The sequence below is a fragment of the Trichechus manatus genome, unplaced genomic scaffold (genome assembly GCF_000243295.1).
Source record: "Trichechus manatus latirostris isolate Lorelei unplaced genomic scaffold, TriManLat1.0 scaffold00067, whole genome shotgun sequence".
In the NCBI taxonomy this organism is placed as follows: Eukaryota; Metazoa; Chordata; class Mammalia; order Sirenia; family Trichechidae; genus Trichechus; species Trichechus manatus.
In genome coordinates, this window is record NW_004444003.1 from 9,158,004 (window position 1) to 9,178,932 (window position 20,929).

General features: G+C 37.3%; 1 long non-coding RNA gene across 1 annotated transcript in view; it reads right to left on the reverse strand.

Annotated features, from left to right (window-relative positions):
• The window catches only part of LOC111821134 (uncharacterized), a 40,590-nt gene extending 30,152 nt beyond the window's left edge, over window positions 1–10,438 (reverse strand). The window contains exons 1-2 of the long non-coding RNA XR_002824599.1: window positions 10,319–10,438; window positions 6,768–6,832 (exon numbers count right to left, since the gene is read on the reverse strand). This is a non-coding gene — a long non-coding RNA (uncharacterized LOC111821134). The remainder of the gene's footprint in view (window positions 1–6,767; window positions 6,833–10,318) is intronic.
• Between the last annotated feature and the right edge of the window lie 10,491 nt (window positions 10,439–20,929).

A 20,929-nucleotide genomic window follows, 5' to 3' on the forward strand; every position in this document is an offset into this window, starting at 1 on the left:
AGTCGGGGTGAAGAAGTGTGGGGGGTGGGAAAGCATATATCGCCAATTATTGGTTGTTTTGTCTCCTGCTGGAAGTTCCGTGAGGTTGCTTTCTCGTATCCCCTGTTTGCTGGTCTCCGATCGGTGTCCAAGATGGCGGATCTGCACTGCGTTAGCTGGTAGGGGACCTCTGCATGAATCTCCCCTCGCTCTCCATTCTCTGTCAGTTTTCTCACTCCATTTGGTGCTTGGCTGAGTTCTTTATCTCTACATTTGATGTTTTAGGGTTTCAGGATTGTTGTATTCTCTGTTTGGCTTAGTTTTTCGGATCTTTGCTGTGGAGGGACGGCGTGGTGCTTCTGCCTAGAGCGCCATTTTGCCAGAACTTCCCATCTATTTTTTTGTCTCCTTTAATCTAGAACAGTTCTTCTGTTTTGTCTTTCATGCCTTGGGTACTTAAAGGAGCCCAGGACAGTTTATTTGTATACTATTGCTCAATATGTATTTGTCCTATTGCAAAACACGTGAGGTTATAGAGAACTTTCCCATTCTTTTATACAGCTCCACAGTACTCAATTGTCTATCTGTAACATTGTTCATTCAAGTTGTTTTCATTATTTGCTTTTGAATGTAATTTACAAGGTTCTTTGTTTCCTTCACTGGTTTCATTCTGGATCTCCATTTCTTCCACAGTGAGAACACCCATTTATGACACTTTTAATATATTTACTAATTTATTTGTTCAATCCTACAATGCATGCAAAATTGTTTTGGAATTTGTACTTCCTGAACACTACCAAAAATAACCTACCAAGAAGGTTAATATTTACTCGTAGTACTTTTTGTCCTTAAAATATATCCCCCTTAGGGTGTTCAGCCAGAATAATGGATTCAAAAGTTATTGGGCTTCTTTTGATTTTCCATGTTGCCAGGCTATCGAGGAGATATCTAGTTAATAGTTTCTCTTCTCATTTAATTTTAAGTTGTCTTTATTAATCATTTTAAATAGAATTTTTTTTTAAATGGAAAATAATTCAAGTCACTATTTTTTAGAGGAAGATACTCTGAGACATCTTATTCCCTTCTCTATTCTTTTTATCCCATTTCCACCCAGAGTTTGCAAAGCAGATATTTATGTTTATTTTCCCTTTTTTCTTACTTAAAATGCTCCATGCTGTATATGTCTAAAATGTACATATTAAATGTGTATATATATATATATACACATACATATAATATATTTGTATACAGATGTATTTTTTTTCAGATCTTTTGCTATAACAAATAATAATGTCACAATGAAGAGTTTAATTTAACTTTTTTCCATGTAATTGGAGGTACATTTTCAAGACAAACACCTAAAAGTAATATTTTTGTGCCAAAGGACAAGTTTAATTAATAAAATAGTGTTAAAGAAGAAAATATGAAGGCATGATATTTAAGAACATGGTTTCTATTCTCAGCTTTGTCACTTATTACTTGAGACTTGGGAAAATTACCTAAATCAGGTTTCTGTCAAAAGAGGAAAATATATTAACTTCATTAAGACTGTCATAAATATTAAGCGAAATTATGTGTATAGACACAAACCTTCTAATGTTATGTCCACCTTTTAGTAGATGGTTATAAATTATAACTACTATGAATATGAATTTGATATGAGTACACATCTTGTTATTTGTGGAAATATTTATTAAATCCTGTTAAATTGAACTCTAAAGTATAAATAAATCTTTATACTTTTATCTCATGTAAAATTATATCCTGAGTGAGTCATGTTACTATGACAAAACATGATGATTATTAGCTTATAATGAACTAAGTGTTTTTATATGACCATCTAGTTTTCATCGAGTTTTATAATCACTTAAAGAAATAGAAAAACAGTAAAAATTGTTTAAGCAAAAGAAAAAAAAGAAAAACAAAATTTCTAATTAATTATCTTTCTATTTCTATTGCCCAGCACATGGGAGATGCATACCTGTGTATGCTGAAATTAATTGATCTTTCAGGAAATAACAAATAGAAAAATAATTGATTGATATGAGCCTCTCCTTGATGGTTGGCACTTTTGGGCAGATGATTAAGATGAAAGCAATAGTGTTTAAAAAAAAAAAATCTGTAAACCTGCCAATTGCAAAGGTCCTTCTGATAAATGTAGTTGAGTTTTAAAACCACTGTTCACTATTTTCTATGTCAAGTCTATGTCTATGGGTCAAATCTATGTCTATGAAGGAAAGCACCAAACCTCCATGGAGGATTCATATAAACCAACACACACCTGGCAAGAACAGGGTGAAAATGAAATTTCAAAGTAAAAGAGAGGAAAGAAGAACAGATTCTATATTTAAAAAAAATAGGGTTGGTTTTTGTTTTTTTAATTTTCACCCCGAAGTTTAGGGTATGCAAAAACTTACACGTCACTGATTTCAAGACTTCACAGAATTTTGTTGCTGATTGTTTAGGTTTATATATCCTGAAGCTGGATATCCCACAGGAAATACTAGCTCTCTGACTGGAGATGTGGTGTAATGGGTTTTCTTCTATGTGCCCTTTGTGGCCCTGAATTCGTAATTCTCCTAAGACGATTGGTCGAGCCAAAATCTGCTAAAGGATTGGTCAATTTGCTATTCTCATAGCACCTTGCAAGGGACTGGTCAGTTTGCATTCCTTCATAGACATAGACCTTTACATAGATTGGCTGGGGTAGGGGGGAGCCCAAGTAGTTGACCTTTAGCAGGATTGGCTGGCCCTCCCCCAGTCTGACCTTTACCTGGATTCGCTGGGGAGACCCTGCCTGGTCTGACTTTTACCAGGATTGACAGTGGAACCCTCCCAGTGACTGATAAAAACCCCAAAATGGGGAGGCTCAGATGTGTCTTCCTGATCCATGAGAGGCAGGAGGGGTGTACGTAATTTAGACATGGGTCCCTGTGCTGAGAACTTCCTAAAAGAGCTGTAATAGAGGTCAAGGGCTGTGACACAGAGCTGGTAACACTCACTGAGCTGATAACACTGAAGACTGAGAAAAACAGCGGCAAGCATAGTAGAGCCATGCGACAGAGAAACAGTGGCAGCAGTATGAGCAGCAGGAACCACAAGACCAAGACTGGCAGATTGTGGCGGTGGGCAGAGTTGCCCCTCAGAGCAGAGCTGGGCACCTCTGGATAGGAGGTCACCAACAGAGCTGGGTACCTGAGGGCAGGAGGTTGTCAATGGAGCTGGGTGCCAACAGGGGAAGCAACCAGGCCCATGCAGGTGGACAATAGAGCAGAGCAAGCAGGAGCATGGGGCCAAGCTGGTCTCTCCTTGGCAGTGGCATATGCCCCAACTCTACTGAAAGCTATAACCTTAATGCCAAGTGGGGGACAGTCCTGAGGGTGAAGAGGAGGCCCTCAGAGGCTTAGGTATACACCGTACAGGAGTTGCCTGTAGAAGTTTTGTCTTAAAAGCTGTTGTAATGCTGGCCTAACCCTGGCACTTGCCTTGGGTTGTCTAAAAACTGCTGGCTGAGAGCATCAGTAAGCATAGGGGGCCAGAGCCAGCCGAGAAAAGCCATGGAGAGAGCCAGAGTGAGAGAATGAGAACAAACAACCATGTCATGCCCAACCTGTCCTGACAGCGTACTTATTGAGAGAGAGCGAGGGAGAACTGCTGGCACCTGGTCCATGGCGTGCCCACCCGGTGACACCAGAATGGACATGGTAATTTGAGAAAGGCGAGCAGGTCCCCTTTTAGACGTAAGTGGGTTCCTCCCTGACGATGGTAAGTGGGGTACTTGTAGGAGTGGAGGGGATCAGTGCACCTCCAATCTGTTCCTGTGGTTTACTGTTAGCTTTCTATAAGTAATCTCTTATTGTTTTTTACTCTTTCGCTTCTATAAATTATACTAATGGCTTTCAATTGCCAATGCTGTGTGTCTTGTGTGTGCAACCCCGTTGGATCAGATAGTAGCATCCTTATCTTAGCTGTCTTATTTCTCCTTGTAATTTTGAAGCAACAGTTCCACAGGTAAAGCCTGGAGGTTCATCTCTCTTCCATTACTTGCGTTACTTTCAAGGTGCTTCACCATCAGAGTTCCCAGAAAAAGACTCTTCAAACATCCTGCCAAAAGTAACGAAAGCCTCATATTCTAGGGAAAGAGGTTTAATAATGCCTCAGCTATTAAACCAGCTTTCTTTACAGGAAAAAAAGAAAAAAGTACCGTGATAATTGCACAGCTGAAAAAAATGGCAATTAGACAAATGAGAGCACCTTGATACATGAAGCTATTTGACTGAACAGGTGGTAAGTCCTCCTCCAGGCAGTCTCTGTTTGATTCTTTGCGGATCTTATAGTCCTTTCATCCAATTCCCGAGAAGGGACTAATATGGCTTGTTAGTACACATAATCTGCTTGAATGGACATAACTCATTAAAGAAGAAAGCACAAAGGTTAAGCTGCAAGTGAGGCTCATGGTAAGAGAAAGGTATGCTTTAAGAGGACAGCAATAAGACTTAGACCATTAGAGCTAGATAGGATCTTAGAACTATCTAGCATTACCACCTTATTTCAAGTATGAGGAAACTGAGGACAGAAACAATAGGCCACATGAATACAGGGAACATTTTTGCTTGTTTGTGTTTTACCTCACACGGCAGCTAGAACAGAAAATTAGATTTTCCTTGCATATGAGTTTGGTGTGTGCCTATTTTAAATATATTTTTGTAATATACCAAAAAAAAAAAAAAAAAAAAACCACTGCCATGCAGTCAATTCAGACTCATAGAGACCCTATAGGACAGACTAGAACTGCCCTATACGGTTTCCAAGCAGTAGCTGGTGGATTTAAACTGCTGACCTTTTGGTTAGTAGCTGAGCTCTTAACCACTGTGCCACCAGGGCTCCTTTTGTAATATAGCCACCCAGAAATAAAACAAAAGTTGTTGATTTTATTTTAAAAATAAAAATATGGATACAACCTCACTTGCAAAAGTTTCTTAACCTTGAGCAACTCATCTTCAACTTTGTAAGCCTTAGCTTTCACATCTGCAAAATGGAATATAATAATACCTCTATCAAAGGACTCTTGTAAGAATAAAAACAAAGTGTGAGACAGTGTTGTATAAACCAATAAATGCTATGAAAATGTTGGTGATTCCTATTATCATAATAAATATTAACTAGTAGATGTGTGAACACTTAAATATTTCTTGGAGATTCATTTACATTTTATTGCTGCAAATTATTTTGGATACTATCTAGTCCCTTCACCTAATTTTATATGTGAAAGAACTAATTTCCAGAAATATGGACTGTCTTACCCAAAGCCATGCAATTGGAGAATGAAGGGAATCAGCTAATATTTGTTGAGACTTGCTCTATGCCAGTCTCTTTATATATGTTACCTCTTTTAAAACTCACAATAATCTTATAAAACATGTGAATCTATCATTCTTGTTTTATGGAGGGTGCGTCGAAGGTATGGAGAGGATGAGAAATGTCCCTGTGTCCTTGTGGCTCCAGTCAGTGAGAAGAGGAGTTGTGATTCAGACTGGGCAAGCTGCTCAAGAGCCCTTATTCTCCAGATCTCCCAAATCTAAACCCCCTGATCTTTCCATTAGCCTGTAATAGTCTATGGCTTCTTGTGTGCTTATGAATTAGTTACTTGACTGTTGTGAGAATGGATATTGGAGTTTTCTTGCTTCTTTTGTTTTATTTTTACTCATAACTCCTTGAGGCCATTACATGTCTAAGGCTTCTAAGTAACATACAATACTTTTTTATCATTTTCTCTTTAACTGAAAAGTATTTCAAGTAATAAACTCTGTTTTTTCTCTGATTTTATAATTTCCTTAGCCTCAAATCATAGAAGAATCAGATTGTGTTCTTTCAGTTACACACTTGTTGCTCAAGTATCTTGAAAGTTTCTAGGGTTACTCTCTCATTCTTTCCCATGAATTGATAGGAATCTAGTTCTAATAAAGGAATTACAAAATCAGATGGTTTAGTATACTCTAAACCTCCTCTAACTCGCAAAAGTAGACTCTGCAGGAGGCTGCTTCAAAATAAGGCTTTCCTGTAGAACGTTACAGTGATATTTGACAACTGCACCACTTCACAACGCAGGAGCTTGTACATATGTGCCCCTCCTCTTAACCTCTCCTCATGGGAGCAAAGTCCTGAGTGCAACCTCCTCTTTGGTGTGAAAAGAGGCTCCAAAGATGACAGTAGCTGTTTTACTTATTCTGATGAATATCAGTAACTAACAGCAGGATCAAGGATAGATAACGGTAAAGTTATCAGAATAAGAGCATAGGAACTGTATACCAGCTCTTGCATCCCCTTATCAAATCATCATACATAATTAAATTGGGAAGAGGAAAAGTGACTATTTTTAAATAAGTACAAAAAGTATTATTTTGGAGACTGGTCAAGGGTAAGCAAGCCAGCTATTCATGCCATACCCAGAAGCTCAGACAGAACTAAATTATGCTTCAGATTAATGTATCGGTCAGTTCAAAGGTTAGACAAACAGCTGTTTCTCAAGGAGGCACACTACAAAGCTTAACTGTTCATTGGAAGGTTTGTAATGGTCTCAATGGATTCCCAAAGGAGTCTCTGTTATTTGTTTCTGATTGGGAGATATCCAAGAGTGACTCCATGCTACTGATGACCTCTATTGCTAGGGCATGAGGGTGAAACTCTGGAGCCAGTGTGATTTTACTAGTCTCTGGGAAAAAAAAGAAAAAGAAAAAACCACCCACACATACAACATGTCTTTAGTGACTCAAAGATTATCCACAAACCTGCAGTTCTGGATGGAGGATGGGGAAAAGAACGCTGGGTTTCCAAGTGGTCTATTTGCTCAATTCTGCAAAAAAATGTAAAATAAATTAAAATAGTAAGCAATTCAAGGATGTGGTTCATAGTATTCAGGTTTGCTTTGATGCAAAACTGGTTACTGGTACTGAAAAGAGGAATGGAATAAGTCACATCTTTATTCACTATTTACCATCGTTCCCTTGATGTCTTTGTGGTAGCAGTTTCAACAAGCACAACCAATTAGTCTAATATTAGATCAGAGTCCCTGGGTGGTGAAAACAGTTAACACAGTCAGCTGCTAACCCAAAGGTTGATAGTTTGCGTCCCAAAGGTGCCTCAGAAGAAAGGTCTGGAGATCTACTTCTGACAAATCAACCATTAAAAACCCTAAGGATCACAGTTCTACTCTGACTCCTATAGGGTCACCATTTAGACTTGGCAGCAACTGGTTACTGGTTGGTATAAGATCGACCAACTGGATATGGGTGGACTGAAATGGATTAGATCAGTAGTTCTGAACTACGCAAGAGCCTGCAAAACATGCAGGTTTCAGGATGCAGTCCTGGAAATGCTGGTTCTGTAGTTTAGATGGGGCCTAGGAGTTACAGTTAACTCCAGGTGATTCTGATGCAGTTGGCTTCCAGGTTTCACTTTCAGAAACTGACTTAGATTGAAAACTGTCAAGGAGATAATTAGGAGAATAACTGAATGTACTAGGCAGAATACTAAGGATGAGGGAAATTGGACTGATGCATTTGAGTGCCAGAAATAGGCTAAAATTAGCACTTGTTGGCCTGGATGTCTATTTTTCTGATGTGCTTTTCTTCTAACTAATTTCAAAGTAAACTTAGAAGCTGTGCATAAGACAAGGTTTTAAGATTTCATTTCTGTAGAAGACGGAGGAAAAGTGCATTCAGATGAATTAATTGATGGCACAACTCACAAAACGCTATTATAAAAAGAGGATTTAAAGGGAAAGGAACTATGGCTATTAAGATCTTTTTCTCTATTTTCTGTATTGCATATTTTCTCTAGATTCAAAAGAAGAAAAGTTTTATATTTTATTTTTGATTTACTAGAGAAGTTTGCAATTATTTAGTATATTTAACGTTAAGTTTAACATTTAAGTTTTAAAACCTTAAAAAGTCCCTGAGTAGGGGGAATAAAAATAAATAAATAAACAGATGGTATGTTTCAGTTGGGTATTTATCTGTTCCCTGTACCCTAAACACAACAGAATTTTTGGGGGGAGAAAGAAAAACTTTTTTTATTATTAACTTACTTTTTCAGAAAATATGAAAGTATTCAGAAATATACAATCACTATAATAAACTAACAACATGATTAATATTCAACATTTTTGAAATTGTGGCATCTCTCAATTTGTTTCTGTAGATCAGATTAAAATGAAAGAGAAATATAATTTTATTTTTAAACTCAAGCAATCAAGAAAAGCATTATCAAATTATATGTCCTATCTTCTTGAAATAAGTTTGTGGGCTGGCTCAGAACTCTCAAACTTTACAGGACTCCTGAAGATATTAATGATTTACCAAAGGAGTCACCGGATGAAACAATTTGGAATTCTCAGTAGGGAGTAAAAGAATCCTCAACTCATTTTTTATTGAACATGTTGGTAAGTTTCAGAAATCTTGTCTTCAAGAAAGTTCAGAAAACTGTGATGCAATTTCTTTCATGAATCTAGATGAACATAAAGACATTGTATTCTTATCTCTCTGAGAATTTGGCCATGTTCTTGAGAAGGAAAATCATGATTCATTGTTCAAAAATACATGAATGAAAAGAACAATGTGAAATTTTTAAGAGATTATCTGTTGCATCATTCTATTGCCTTTTTTGACTGCCTTTTGATTTCCAAAAAAATCAAAGGACTATGTCTAGTTTTCAGCATGATAGACCAAAAGGAATCAGAGGTTTTCAAATTTGTAACCATACACACGTTTAAGATACTTTGCAGAACCACTTAGAGTGAAGTATATGTGAGTATTTGATGTAGATACCCAATTAGTCTGGTAATAAAGTCTGTATTTTGATATTCAAGTAGGCAGCTATCTATAATAGATATTGAGTTTGAGTCTTACACAAGCATTAGAGAGTAAACCATTATAACAATTATTTAACAGATTTTGGACATGGAGTAATGGTAAAACAGGTTTGATGTTATATACCCTGACAGTTCTTGAACAATTAGTTGGTATAGATTTCATGGAAAAACTAAAATACGGTTAAACTATTCTGCATCGTAAATGTAAAGGAATTATTTTCACAACCATCATATTTAGCATATTTGCTGCAGTTTATTTCTTAATTCACTTAGTGACTTTTAAAATTATCAATTTTATCTTGCAATCTATGAAGTAAATCAGAATTTTTTTTATTGTTAAGTTACTTAGTGTTAAGAATATATCCCCCGATCATATTCTAAACCTCCAAACATCTAGCTTTGCACCGAAGAGACCCTTAATGAATATATTTCCAGCTGAAGACACATGTAATTTCTTTAGAATCTTAATACATGTTTCAACTTGAGACAGCCATGATTAGCACAGCAATATTGACAGCACACAACAACAACATCATCATCTACCCTCCTAATCCAGAAGCCTAAATCTCAGTTTAAGTCAGAAATGACTGATCCATACACTCCACTTTGGGAGTAGAATGAAGACTCTTTTCTTTAGTGGTAAGAGAAAAAGATGCATTGTGGACAAAGCTTTTATGGTTGACAGTAAGTTACTTTCTTCTTTTTACTAGTTCAGTGTTCATCTCCCAGCTCTTTCTTCTCACATCTACCAGAGAAAGGGTACCAGTTCTCAGTTTTGAAGGAACAAAACTAAACAAAAAACCCCACACTGTTCGGAGTGTAAGCCCTGATCGTGGGCAATAATAACAGCAGCTTGTCCTGCTGACTGTGCAGCAGTCTCAACAACTGTCTTTGCGACAGTCTGAAGATAAAGTGAGCTCAAAATCCCACCTCCCTTCCAAGTCCCGCGGATTAATGCTGTTATTATTTATTCTTCAACTTAGAAGAATGGGCAGGGCGAGCGAGTAGGGCAAAACCAACAAGTGGAGAAAACTGCCTGACTTTTCCCATTCTCACTAGGTGCCATGACTACAGTTGTAAGCTTTATTTTAAAACACTGAAGGCTTCCACCTCCATATTTGTAAAAAGAATAATGACAATACTATAGTAACTCAGACATCTAAGGCAAAAACTTTTAGTGATTTGCACAAAGTTCACAAAGGGAAGTCAATATGGGAAAGCCAGAATTGGAGATATTTCAGAAAAACTGTATTGCTGACTTCATCCCTAAGCATGAACCATGAACTGTTAGAAGAGAATTAGCAAAGTACTAGATAATTAATTTTTTAACTCATGACATGACATAGGAAACACAGGTTAATTTATCTTAATGTGATTTCTATTTTTTCTTTAAAATAAGTCAGTAACTCAATGGAGTGATTAACATTCTAAAACAACAAATGATCATATTACTGCAAGGTCCTGACTTACTGTAAAGTCTCAGAGGTAAAAATGCTTTGAGCCGATAGTGAAACTCCATCCTTTTGTAGGTGCGCATGACTCCTCATAAGGTAGAGCATGTCTGGTGCCCTGCTGTTTGGAAATGACCCAAAGGCAAAAGGGAAAGATGAAGTTTCAACAGGAAGACTGAGTATCTCGGAGGATTTGCTCCAAAATGCTGACTCTTGCCTGCGAGTTACAATTTCCAAAACAGGCTTCACTAGCAGTTTTGAACTATTGTTACTGTTTGAGTCTCTGGCCCTGGCATGATGATGGTGGTCTCTGCAGTTAATACAGTTCATTAACTCTGGATGGCGATCCTGAATAATTTTAGAAGCAGGGAAACAGCATGAGGGTCTTGAAAGATATAACTCAGACGGGCAAAATATATTTTCTCTGACATTTTTACCCTTCTTTCTTTTTCTTCCTTTCTTCCTTCCTTTCTTTTCTTTCTTTCTTTTTTCATTTTCTCCTTCTTTCTTTCCTCCTTCCTTCCTTCCCTCCCTTCCTCCTTTCCTCTCTGTCATGCTTTAGTTACTTATTTGACCCTGAGGAGGAAGCATGCATTTCACTGAATTGAATCTCAAGTATTTTCTTCCCAAATATGTTTTTCTTAGTTATCATATAAGAGAAATACAAAACTCTTTTTTTTAATTATGGAATATTGGCTTAAATTTGAGATTTAACCTACTGAAATTTGAGATTTCTCTGAAGAAATTGGGTTATACGAGAAAAATTCCAAAACTGGTGGTAGGTCTATGTTGCAAATTATCATTTGTAGACTTGTTACTGCCAGATAATTTTAAGCTTTAATAGCAGGGAGGTTAAGCATTAGTGCATCACTGAATTTATAATAAAAATAATGGCTTGTAATTGTGAAAAAGTTGATATATTCTGAATTAAGCTTACATTAGAGCTGCTGGTCTCTGGTTGCCTGAAGTGTCAATGGGGAGGTTAGAGTTCTTTGTACAGTAAAACTTGCCATATGGGCTCTTGCCCAGGGAAACCCTCCACTGTTACATAGGATGAGAACCTGGCTCTTGTAGCTGAATGAGCTGCTGAAATCTGATCTGCTAAAGGCCAGTCTGCAGGAAGCTGTCATCACTTCATAGAGTTTGCAAAACTTAAAAGAGGACCACTTTCACTTTCAGACTTTTATAGACGAGAGTACCAGCTAGCTATTTCTCATACTGAGGCATTGCAACAAGTTGCAACTTTTGATTAATTTGTATTGTTTATGGTCTTTTTGGTTTTCTTTTTTTCTTGCTGTATGCTTGATTTCTCTATAAACCTCTGCATCACACACTGTGAGCACCCAAAGACTGGGCAGTTTCATGGATGAAGGATAAGATCCCTGCATGTATTTTCTAGCTGTCTTTCCCTTTTTACTAATCGTCTTCATTCCTTCTGCTCTTTTATAATAGCAAAGCCACACCCTTATTTTCACCAGGGATTCACAGAAAGCACTTTGTTTCGAAGTGTGCCGTGATTGGTTTGTGAATCATTTTGTAAAACTTGTACAAGAGTTAGCCTATAGAGGTAATACCTTCCTTGTAGAGACCAATGAGTTAATATTTCTCAGACATCTCCCACCTGAGAAGACAATAAGCCTCTTTTCTAAAATAATCACAGATTCCAACATCGTTTATTCTTTTCTGTGAATTTAATCTGAACGGGACAAGAATCAGCCTTGTCTGCACCAAGAAAAGTTGCTCTGAAATTCTGCAAGATGTTACTTCTATTTTCAGCTTTTAAAAACTTTTCACTGATATAATATTTTCTCTTATTTTTGTAATATAAGTTTTAACTTTGGAGTACACTTAAGTGAAGGCAGGAATGCAAACAGAAACCTGTACACCAAAGTTCATTGCAGCACTTTTCACAATAGCCAAAAGGTGGAAACAACCAAATTGTCCATCAACAAATGGATGGATAACCAAAATATGGAATATAGACACAATGGAATACTACACAGCCCTGAAAGAGAATTGAAGTCCTGATGCATGTTACTATATGGATGAACCTTGAAAACAACCTACTGAACAAAATAAGTTAGTTATAAACAGACAAATACTATGTGATCTTACATGTGTGAAATACACACATATACAGAAACCACAGATTATTAGTGGTTACCAGAGGTGAAAGGAGAGTGAAAGGGGAGTTTTTGCGTAGGTGGCATTGAGTTTACGTTCATGGTTGTGGAATGATTTGGAAAAGGATAGCAAGAATAGGTGCACAACTTGAAGAATGTCATCAATGTCACTGCTTTGTCAGTGTAGAAATTGTGGAGATGCCGTGTGTTTTGTTACATACATTTTCACCACAATATATTTCTTTTAAAAAAGTTATTTTATTTTAAGAGAACTAGAAACAGAAAACGAGATGCTCCTTCTATTGACTATATAATTGATTAGATATATATTAAAATAGTGTTTGTTAGGAGCCATTACAAATTATGAGATGAAGAAACGTGAACTGGATCCAAAAAAGTGAACATAATACAAATAATTTCAGCTGGGAAAATATGTTTTTTCAACAGGAGAATATAGAAATTAAGACAAAGGAATAATATACATTGTATAGTATTTACATACAAGGTTGAGACTTTTCAAAAAAACATCTATAAAGGACTCGCCCCATACATCTATCTGTATGTGATATCTTGAGGGACACATGAAGGGAACATATGTTTCTTGCCCCCTAAGAAGCTTACAACCTACCTCTGAAGAGGACTGGCATACATGAAAAACAGCTATTCAAAATAGCTCAAATGAAGCATAGACCGCATGTCTCAAAGACCGCATGCCTAAGGATGGAGATGTGGGAGTCGAGGATGACTGAAGTTTTCATCTGGAAGATGTGGGCTAGTATGATTAAAATCATTGAAAGAAATGATTGGCTCTTTAAGTGTTCAGCTGCTAACCAAAAGGTCCACAGTTCAAATCCATCAGCCACTCCTGGGAAACCCTATGGGGCAGTTCTCCTGTGTCCTATAGGGTCGCTATGCGTCGGAATTGACCACAACAGGTTTGGGGTTTTTTTTTTGGTGTTGGCAGGCTATAAACCCATAAAACCCTCTAGTCCGAGGCAAAGGTAGGATTTTAATTCATTTTTTTCTAATGCCAAAAACCATGCTATATTTGACCAATTTCTACCACCTTAACACATAGTTGGTTTCTCTCTCTCTCCTTCTTTCACTCTTCCTTTAAGAAAACTTCCTTTTGTTCTGCCATAAAAGACAAGAAGACAGACTTTAATAAGACTTCAGGTTGCATTTTTTATAATCTTTGAGACCTGAGTTGTCCATGGGAACTTCCACTCTGTTTGTCCAGGAACCCTCTGAGAAGTTCAGGTGTGTGTACCTGGTCTCTGGAACTTTGAGCTGGTCAGGGGTGCTCCATTTTTTGAGACAGGAAAGCCTAAACAAATCAGGACTATCTCAGGAAAAAAATTATTTGGACTGAGAACACAACTTCACTGGCAGATCTGCAGTTGAAAGTAAAGGTCAAGTGCAAAAAAATAAAAACAAAAAATAGAGACAAATTCTGAAGACAGTAGGTGAATAGGGGAATGAGTGGCAGTTTAGCACTTGATGGTATTTTCAGAAATATTTTACCAAAAACTTTAGATATTTATTGAAAATAGTTGCCGAATTATTGCATTGTTTTTATCACCTCCACACCTATCAAATTACCTTTTACCGAGATGTATCCAGAAGACAATCCTCTTAGCTCTCAAGCCTGCTTTTACTCTCACTTTCTCTCTTTTGCCCAGAGCAAAATAGTGCATTTACTTGTCAAAGCTGATGATAAAGCATGGAAATCACCATGCCTTCCATAAGCAGACTACAAGAACTTTGTGACAGAATCCTAACCCTATGCTGAACCCTAGGGCTGATTTAACATCTTAAAACATCACAGTGCTGTAGTTTTATAATATAAAGCTTGTTTGATATGTATCTAAAACAAGACAAACGGCTATTAGGCATAGATCAACAGGCCAGCCCCTTCTCCTCCCCATCACATGGCCCAGTTTTGGCCTCTTACCAGTCTTGGCAGTTCAAATTTACCCAGAGGTGCCCCAGAAGACAGGCCTGGCTATCTGCCTTTAAAACCTCACAGCCTTGAAAACCCTACGGAGCAGTTCAACTCTGCACACATGGGTTTGCTATGAGTCAGAACTGACTCATTGGCAACCAACAACAACAACAATATGTTAAAACTAACCAGGAGACCATGATACTGGCAAAGCATTGTCATAAGAGATCTCCATAATCTCAAGGGAAAATATTTCCAAAGATTAACTTCTTCCAGTGACTGAAATAAGCTAAATTATAAATTGGGGCTCTCTGCTTATTTGTAAGTACCAATTACCGAAGAAAAGAAAAATTCTTGCAATGTTAAATAACAAAAATATAATTAGGTCAATGTATAATATAAATCTCTATCCGTATCATTTGTACCTATGGTAAGACATACAAAAGGTTAATAATATCTATAATGTTACTATCAGAAAAAATCAACAGCATCTTTATTTATGTATTTATTCTACTAATATTTGTGGAGCATCTACTATGTTCCAGGCACTGTACAAGGCATCAACTGAAGAAAACTTCCTTCATGGAGTTTATATTTTAATGAGAAGAGATACACAATTAGAAAATATTAAAAAGCACATCTAGTAGTTACATGGTAACGGCTTTGAAGAAAAATAAATGTGGGAAGAAGAATAGGAATGGCAGGAAGTGGGTGGCTCTGATTTTAAAGAAGGTGTCAGGTCTGGAAAAGCATTACTTAAAGTGATAACATATGAACAAAGTCCTGAACAAGGTGAGGGAGCAAGCCATGTCGATATTTTAGGCTGTGAGAAGAGCAAGCGCAAAGCTCCTGAGGTAAGGTGTACATATCATGTCCAAGGCAAAGCAAGAAGGCCAGTGTAGCTAGAGCAGAGGGACTGAGGGGGACAGCAGAGGGACTGAGGGGGACAGCAGTAGATGTAATCTGAGAGGAAATGAGGAGCCAAGGCTATTCACAGGGTCTTGTGAACACCGCTAAGAACTTTGTCTTTTACCTTGAAAGAGATAGGGATTTAGACTTGAGATTATGTTTTATTGAGCTACAGATGTTACTAGTACTCATTCTGCTTTTTCTTCATTTCATTGTGCTATTTACTAGTATTTGCCTATACATTGAAAAGAATTTAAACAATATGCCTTGGTATAACCTTTACGTTTGACTTCCACCTATTTCATTTCATTTTTACACATCACACTCAATATGTTGTCACTGTTTCACTGGCTTATAAAAACTGTGAGTCCCTTAATGGATTCAACTCCAGGCTAATTCTTATACAAAATTTACTTGTCTATTGGATGTCTACAGTCTAATTACAGATTACACTAATAGGCAATTGATTTCATCTCTTTGTGCCTCAGTTTCTTCAAATGTAAAATGGGAATAAAAGTAGTACCTACTTCATAGGGTTGTGTAAAGATAATTATGTTGCTACATGCAAAGTGCTTAGAATGGCGTCTGGTATGTAATAAGGGCTATATAAGTACTAAATGTTTTGCTATTTGTGTATCTCTATGTTTTTATAAAGAAAGGGGTAAAATAAGAACAGTCTGAAACATCTCGTGGCAGGCACTTTCTGTTGGAGTCACGATTATTGTTAAACTCTCTGGAAATATACAGGATGAGTAGTTAATTTGTTATAAAGAAAGTTATAAATATTTCCCATTTTCCTTTATATAGAGTTTAATGTCTGACTTTAGGTTTATGAAGTGGCTAGAATAAATATAATAATAATTTTTGGTAGAGAGATAGGGTCTTAACCATGAGTGACATGTTATGAACCAAGCATTGCTTGGGGCAGAGATTTTATCCCTCATTCTCTATATAATCCTTGTTGGTGGTCCCATTTTTTTAAAATTTGGCATAAACTTAATACCTGCGTTTAATAGTTATAGAGAACATTGCATTCTGTAAATAATATACCAACTTTGAGGAGAAACAAAACATTGGAAAACTAGTATACACTGACGTAAAGGGAAAAAATCGAAAGTAACCAGATTCAATCACCTAGTTACCTGATGTATATACAAAACTGTAATGTGGCCAAAGCCCTACTGTTATTATCAATACTTCTGTGAAAAACCAAATGAGATACCGTCAACAGAATATTGCTTTGTCTGATGGGCTGCGTGTCCAAGAGAACAGGATCCCAAAGTTAAAAGGGTACTAATGTAGTTACTGAAAGATGAAAGGCCAGATTGCTCTATCAGCAAAACTGTTATCTTCAGCAGAATAGTTTTCTCCTAGCAGCCAATGCCAAGTGTTAATAACTCTGTTAAATATTTTTTTAAACATTCAATAATGTCAAGGTGTCCAAAACTATAATAATAATAAGTTGATGTGCACTCTTAACTCTGAGGAACAGAAATATTTCTTTCCTAAACAAAAAAGGGTACTTTATTTAGTAGAGTATATTTTCAAAAATCAGATACATAAGAGTAACAATGTATGTCTTTACTTCTTTTCAATGTCCTTTCTGTTATACTTTAAGTCCATTTGTGCCAAGAGTAGCACTTTCTTTTTCTCCATATAGTCAAATATTTAATGTCACTGGGTTATTAATCACGCTTTGCACTTAGATGACCTGAGTTTGAAAAAGCATTGCTTATAATTTTACAAACACTCATTAATCCCTTTAAAGAAATCACACACTTCTGTGCTTTTTAACACATTTTATCCAAATTATTCAGTTTATACAATTATCATACCCTTGCCATTCTTCAGAGGATCCATGTTATTAATTTGCTGATGTAATTATATTCTTTGAAGGGAAACCATAAGATCTAAAGATGGACTCCAGGCAACATGGTGCTATAGAGGGAGGCACCACGCTGTCCCTCCACAACAAAGATTCAGAAGACTAAGTCAAACAGAGACAAACGTCAATCCTGAAACCCAAAGCATCAAATGAAGAGACAAAGAACTTAGCCAAGCACTGAATGGAATAACAAACTGACTGAGAACTGAGAGCGAGGAGAGATACATGCAGATGTCCCCTAACAGCTAACACAGCACGGATCTGCCATGTTGAACTCCTATCGGAGACTGGCGAACTGGGGGTACAAGAGAGCAGCTTCACAGAGCTTCCAGCAGGAGACAGAACAACCAGTAACCAACAATATATGCTTTCCCACCCCCCACCTTTCTTCATCCCCACTTGGCCTCCTCTACTTCCTGTAGCCACAGTCTCTTGGCGGGGAAAAACTGGCTTCAACCCGGTGCTGCTTGGATTCCACCTGCCCACACTGGCCGGCTCCCCGAGTGCCATTTGTTGGCTGCTGGTGTTGCTTTGTTCTGCTTCTTTAGAATTCTTCCTTACCTCTCACGACCTCTGCCTCCTTTCTCTCAATTACCTGGCTCCCTGTGCCATCTTTGCTTCTTCCTGAAAGGCTGCGAAACACTGCTCAACTGTGAAACTGCTTCCCGGCCTGTGCCACCACGCTGGTGGGATCCCCGAGGACTTTTGTCTGTTTGTTTGTTCTGATTTGTTCTGTTTTGCTTAGTTTGTTTGTTTGTTTACTTTTTCCTTTTCTCATCCTGGGAGCCCCTTCTAGCCAGGCAATGCCGTGTGGGCCAGGAGCTACTCCTTTACTCTGCACAGACATGCAGCAGGACCCCTGGGGCCATTTCTTTTTTCATGGTTTTTTTTCTTTCTTTTTTTTATTTTTGCTTTTTTGTCTTGTTTTGTTTTCTTCTCTCTCTTTTCCCCTTTTTGTCTTTCTTCATTTCCCAGTTTCTCGTCTGTCTATACTTACTTCTCTTCCTGTCTCCTGAATACCTGGAGCTGTGTGACACCTCTACCACTTATAGCCAGGCTGTAGTTCACAGCCTGGGAGCGACTTCCCCAGTCCTCACAGCCACATTGATGGGATCTGTGGGGATTTTCTAATTTTTATTTATTCATTTTTTTCTTTTACCCTTTTTTTCATCTTTTTGTTTTTCACCAATTCTCAGTCTCTCATCTCTCCACTCCAACAGCAAGCTCCCTTAGCACTCTTTTTTGTTTGTTTGTTTGTCTGTATGTTTTTGGCCCCATTCCTCTCTCCTCTTTCCCATACATACCTTAGCTCCACACATAATCATAACCCCCTCCTTCCTGCCTACCTGCACCTTGCACAGAACATCACACCCCCAAGCAGCATAGGCACGACCTACCAGAACCTGCCCTGCACTGATTCTCAGCCTTCTCTGTTGGCCCTAGTACATGCCATGAAGAACTCATCTCAGCAATTCCCCTTCAACTGAACCTGCTCTGCTGTATCATACCTGAGTGACTGACCCTGCCCATTGGAGAAGAAGGTGAAAAGTATCATGCCTACAGATGACTAAACAACAAAGAACGCACAGCCTGCCTGCTCAGAATAACCAAATAAAATAAAAAGTAGGAAGAAACAAACAAATCTAAAATCAATAAATGAAGAAAATAACTACTGAATGTCCCGAAGACAGCAGACAATATCAAAACATTTACAAAAACAGGACAGGACGGTTCCAGTAGGTGTCCAAAATAAAATACCAGATGACTTTCCAGTAGAAGAAAAGGCACTACAACTATCTGATATGGAATTCAAATCTCTAATATTCAGAGCTATCCAAGAGCTAAAGCAAAAAGCAGACAAAAATGAGGAAAAAATAGACAAATTCATGGAAAAGGCAGAAAATTTCATGGAAAATGCAGAGCAAAAAATGGAAGAATTCAGGAAAATAATACAGGAAGAAAATGCTGAAATAAACTCACAACTAGAAATCATATAAAAACAATAATTAGAAATCCAAAAGATAAACAAGATTTCAGAAATGGAAGGTGTCATAGAAGGGCTGAGGAGCAGGTTTGAAATGATGGAAGACAGGATCAGAGAAACTGAAGACAAACACACGGATACAATTCTGTTTGAGGAAAAATCAGGAAAAAAAAAGCAAATAAAAATGAAGAAACCTTCAGAATTATGTGGGATACAATCAAAAGCAAAAATTTTCGAGTGATTGAGAAAACAGAAAACACAGAGAGGATCATTGAAGAACTGCTGACAGAAAACTTTCCTAATATCATGAAAGATGAAAAGCTGATCATCCAAGAAGCACAACGAACCTCATATAGGATAGACCCCAAAAGAAAATCACCAAGGCATATCATAATTACACTTGCTAAAACCAAAGACAAACAAAGAATCCTGAGAGCTGCTCGAGAAAAACAAAAAGTCACATACAGAGGAGAAACAATAAGACTAAGTTCAGATTATTCGGCAGAAACCATGCAGGCAAGAAGGCAATGGAAAGACATATAAAACCTTGAAAGAAAAAAACTGCCAGCCAAGAATAATATATCCTGTAAAACTCTCATTCAAATATGATGGTGAAATTAGGTCATTTCCAGATAAACAGAAATTAAGGGACTATGTAAAAACCAAACCAAATTTACAAGACTCATTAAAGGGAGTCCTTCTATCTGAGAAAAAACAACATCAGACCACAGGCTGAATCTAGGACTCAGGATCGTACCAGCCAGATACCAACCTAGGAAATGAACTCTCAGGGACCATCAAAACCAAAAGAAATAGAATGGGGAACAAGCGAGGTTAATCTGTAAATGACAACAACATCAGAACAATAAGAGGGAATAAATGATGCAGGTATAGAACCTTCTAACGGAGAGGAAGGCAAGGCGATACCAAGTAATATTAGACTACTTCAAATCTAGGAAGATAAGGGTAATTTCAAGGTAGCCACAAAGAAAGTTGACAAACCTACTCATCAAAATAAAGAAGAAAGACAGAAAGTCTCAGTAAAAATAAAACCCATGAAAGCAAAAGAAATGAAAAAACAAAACCACAAACAAACGAATTCAGCACAGGAGAGTAAGAGGAACGAAGAAAATGTCAGCACCACAAAGAAAGCACTACAAAATGACAGCAATAAACTCACACCTATCAATAATTACACTGAATAGAAATGGCCTAAATGCACCCATAAAGACATGGAGAGTGACAGAATGGATAAAAAAAATAAAAAAAAACAGGATCCATCAATTTGCTGTCTACAAGAGACACATCTTAGAAACAAAGATGTAAATTTATTAAAAACCAAAGGATGGAAAAAAATATATCAAGCAAACAACTACCAAAGAAGAGCAGGAGTGGCAATACTAATTTCAGATAAAATAGACTTTAAAACAAAATCTACCATAAAAGACAAAGAAGGAAACTATATAATGATTAAGGGACTATCCATCATGAAGACATAACCGTAACAAACATCTACGCACCCAATGACAGGGCTCTCACATACATAAAACAAACTCTAACAGCACAGAAAAGAGAAATTGACAGTTCCACAATAATAGTGGGAGACTTCAACATACCATTTTCTGTAAAGGACAGAACATCTAGAAAGAAACTCAGCAAAGATACAGAAGACCTAAAGGGCACAGTCACCCAACTTGACCTCATAGACCTATATAGAACACTCCACCCAACAGCTGCAAAGAATACATTCTTTTCCAATGCACATGGAACATTCTCCAGAATAG